At 47.7% G+C, this 4,174-nt stretch overlaps 1 protein-coding gene across 1 annotated transcript in view; it reads left to right on the forward strand.

Moving 5' to 3' along the window:
* Positions 1-4,174, forward strand: part of CUNH7orf50 (chromosome unknown C7orf50 homolog) — a 109,896-nt gene that overhangs the window by 33,582 nt on the left and 72,140 nt on the right. The gene's annotated exons all lie outside the window — the stretch shown is intronic.

Genomic DNA, 4,174 nt, shown 5'->3' on the forward strand with positions numbered 1-4,174 from the left:
TTTTTTTTTTTTTTTTTTTTTTCTTTAATGAGAGAAAATCTTGCTGTGTTACCCAGGGTGGGCTTGAATTTGAAATCCTCCAGCCTCAGCCTCCTGAGTAGCCCATATCACAGTTTTGTGCTGCCATACCAGCTTATTATTTCCTTTATATATTTTTTTCTACATTAGATCATCCCATCTAGGATATACATTGAATTTAATTGTTGCCTCTCTTTTTTTTTTCTCCTGAATTTGGAGCAGTTGCTCCACCATTGTCTCTTATTACATTGAATCCCCACACCCGTTACCAGGTTTAAACTCAGCGTTTTCACATTAAGCTACACCACAGACCCGCAACCCTGTTTGAAACAGGGTCTCCCCAAGTCACTAAGTTGCCCAGGCTGGCTTGGATTTGTGTTCCTCCTGCCATAGCTTCCCAGAGTGTTGGTATTATAGGCATGCAGAGGCACACCCAGCAGACTTTGATGGTTTGGGTGCACAGTGGCTCCCTGTCACCATCCTGGATTTTTTTGGTGTTTGATTCTGATGAGACCTGGGTGTGTGTTCTTACACAATTGCACAACAGGCCTTCTTGGTGTCCCACTGGACTTCTCATGGCAGTGTTGATGTGACTATTCAGTTGGAGCTATCTCGTTTCTGGGAGACAAGGTAGGCTCTGTGGATATCCTGCTGCTTCCCATCAAGTGCCCCGGCATCAGCCCCCTCTGGAGCTCTTGTCTGTACCTTCTTACACTGAAAGCTTCAAGCTTCAGAGAACAACCCCCAAAATGGCCTGATCCTCTGTCAGCCAGTGTCCATACTCTCGTTCTAACTATATTCTTATTTTATTTAAATTATATTTATCTGTTTCTTATTGGAGCGGACTCGGAGTTTTTTTTTTATTTTTGTTTTGTTTTGTTTTTTTCGATACTGGGGATCGAACTCGGGATCGAACTCGGGACCTTGTGCTTGCAAAACCAGTGACAGAACCACTGAATCCCTGGCTATTCTTATTTTTTTAAATAGCTTATGATTATTTTCTCTTTTTAATTACCCAGTGTTCATATTATCCCAAATTTGGCCAGTGGGAGTCTGTTGAGCCATCTCCTGTCTTCAGGGTGTGACCTGTCATCTCAAAACCTCTCACCCACAGATCCACACATTCCAGGCACACCCGGTGCCTCCTAGCCCCATGGAGACCAGAGCTGTGGTCCCCAGCATCTGGGCAGACAGAGCAGAGGATGTGTGAACAGCTGTGCTGCTCACACACTGTGCACATACGATGTACACACCCAGACATATATGCCCAGCACACATGCATGTGCGCACACATGTGTGTTCACAGGCACAATCTCCCTTTAGAAGTCTTAGGTTTAGACCAGTCTCTTCCCACCATGTTCTTGCTGCCCTCTCCGCATCACTGAATAGGGTATGAGGAGATCCCTCAAGCTGAAATAAGGAACCTAACCCACACTTTTTGTAGAATAAGTTTGCAGGATTGCTGACTTCCATGGGGGAAAAAAAGGAATTTTCAGGATTAGTCATAAGAGGCATGGGAGGGGTTTTATTAGGTAGAAATTAAAAGGTTCACACTCAAGGAAATAGAGTGCAGGGCCTCAAGGGGGAGAGGGGCACATTATGAGCTAGAGCTGGGTATATGTATGGGGTCTTGGAGGCGTCTCCTGAACTACGCTGAGTAATCTTACTATCTGGCAGGTTAGTGGTCTGGCAGGCTGTCAGAATGCAAGCCATTTTTGGAGTTGAGATTTGCTGCTTCCTTGAGCATGGAGGAAGCACCATTTACAGGTGAAAAGGACAGGTCCAGTGTCCAATTTATAGGCTTATGTGTCTTTAAGACTTTTAGGTATTTTTTTTTTTGAGTGAGCTTTCTAGAAGAGAAAAAAGCCTAAATAACTTTTATGTCCTAAAGCCATAAGAGTTTTTGTTTTATAAGTACAAATTTAAAAATCTAGATTTCCTTGTCTCCTTTTTTGCCTATTTTAAATTTTTTTCTATCCTACCTCACCCCCTGCCCATGACTGCTGCCCTTGAGCCCTGAGTGCCCTAGAGCTGCACCCCCTCGCAGAAGGCCAGCATGTGCCAGTGAGGCGGGGTGAACAGATTTCCACCGTTCCTCACTGGGGACAGGGGTCACTTTCGGGAGAGTTAGAGCCATAGTCAGTGCTGAGTGATTTTCATGCGCTTAGGAGTTACTATTCTCTAGCTTCCTAGGGCTTAAACAGCTTAGTTTAAGGGAGAGCTGTGTTACCAGGAAACAACAAGACAATTTAAATGCCTTGATTTTATCTTGTGGTGTTCCTGCCAAAAATAATTAAGTTAGCCTCAGCTCCCAGACAAATGCCTGCAGAAGGCTGGCCAGACTTTACCCAGAGCCCCAGGGGGGCTGTAGCCTGGGCTCTGCTTGTCTGCCAGGCACAAGCTCTGGGACCTCATGGTGTAAGATTCCAGAGGGTCCCACCCTATGTCCAGCCCAGAGGATCCCATTCTTTAAGTGGGGCCTGAGCCTTGCACCTGCCCCTCTAGCCAGCTGTCCACTGGCCTTAAGGGCATCTCTACCCTCACTTCTGCAGGCCAGCAGCACTTCCCAGGTTAGCAGGGCTGCATTCCTGCCCCATGTGGCCTGGAACCACACACACACACACACACACACACACACACACACACACACACACCCGCCTAAGGACAGTAGTCAGCAGCCTCAGGGTGGGCCCGCATGAGAGGGACAATGGCATTTGTGGTATGGGGAGGAGCAGCCTCAAGGTTGGAATACCCCAGTGTGCTGCTCTTGAGGACCTGAGGACTAAGAGGAGATACAGTGACCCTAAGGGCTAGTTTGTGACAAAAGAATGTGTTCCTGTTCCTGAATCTTCATTGAGCCCAGGCAGATATAGTCCCTCAGTCCACTTGGCCTTCCCTGTAGTACTTTGTGATGCAGCTTAGAAAGGAGAGAGCAATGACCTTGGCTGGCTTCTTTGTGCCCAGGGCTCTCAGGCTTTCTGTGATTCTCATATGGGTGCTTTTGCCTGTTAGATCCAGATTGCCATGTGCCATGGAGAAAGAAATACAGGCTTTGGAAGTGGAGAGACTGAGGTTCCTGGCTATACTGCTTACTAAAGTCTTGGATGATCACAGCCTTCGTTTCTTCTAAGTAATATGCATAGTGTCTACCTTGGAGGATTATTGAAAGACTCACACATTAAACAGTTTTTTTTTGTCTTATTCCTTGTCTGCTTCATTCTACCTCTCTGTCAGAGCTAAAAGTTAAAAACATCAGGTCTCCAATCTTTGCATGCCTGGAGCACCTGTGTGACCCACTTTTCAAATGGGGATGAGGGGGCGGGTGGTGGTAGATGTCTCTCATGTGACTGGATGCTCATGATGAGGGGCCACCCCGCCTCTTCCCTGTGATTTGAGGTGGAGGGCCTCCTGTCACCAGCACTGAGGTCAGAAAGGGAACTTGCAAGCATTTTTCCTGTCAGAATGTCAATCTGTCAGGTTTATGGCCACGGTCCCTGGGCACTGCTCTTGGCTGTGTCCCTGTGCTCCCTGAAGGAGCACCATGTGTGCACCACGTCACAGTGCACAGGATACTGGGGCAGAAGCATCTCAGGCCCTTGCCCCTGCACAGTGATGTTTCCACTCTTGCAGATTTGACTAAGTAAACATGGCTCATGTGGAGGGAGGAATACGCCAGTGTCCCTTTGGCAGCCACAGTCACCCTGAGGATTCTTCAGATCAGAGCCACATATAGACACATTTGATGCCCGAGGTGGTCCTCCACCTGTGCTAGGCCTGTTGATCTGTGGGGACGGACCATCCTGGAGGAGTCTGCCATGTGTTGCTCGTGCTCACAGCTTGTGGGATGCACGGCACCAGAGGTCACTGCTGAGTCACAGTTGAAGACCATTCTGTGGGAGATTTGCACTCACAGTGATTAGGGCCAAGAACTGGGGCATCTCCCAGCTGTCAAAGCCAGGCCTGCCCTACCCACCATCCTGCAGCGTTATGCCCACCAGAACCTTGGAGCAAGGGAAGAAGAGCAAGGCTCCAGTTCTCTGCCCAATTTGGTCTAGGAGCCACCTGCTCTCTTTCCATATGTTTTCTTCTTCTTTTTGGGGGGTGGGGGTGTTGGTTTGTGTTTGTTTTGAGACAGGATTCTTTTTTTTTTTTTTTT

Source organism: Fukomys damarensis, unplaced genomic scaffold (genome assembly GCF_012274545.1).
Source record: "Fukomys damarensis isolate Sample0158 unplaced genomic scaffold, DMR_v1.0_HiC HiC_scaffold_17, whole genome shotgun sequence".
Classification (NCBI taxonomy): domain Eukaryota; kingdom Metazoa; phylum Chordata; class Mammalia; order Rodentia; family Bathyergidae; genus Fukomys; species Fukomys damarensis.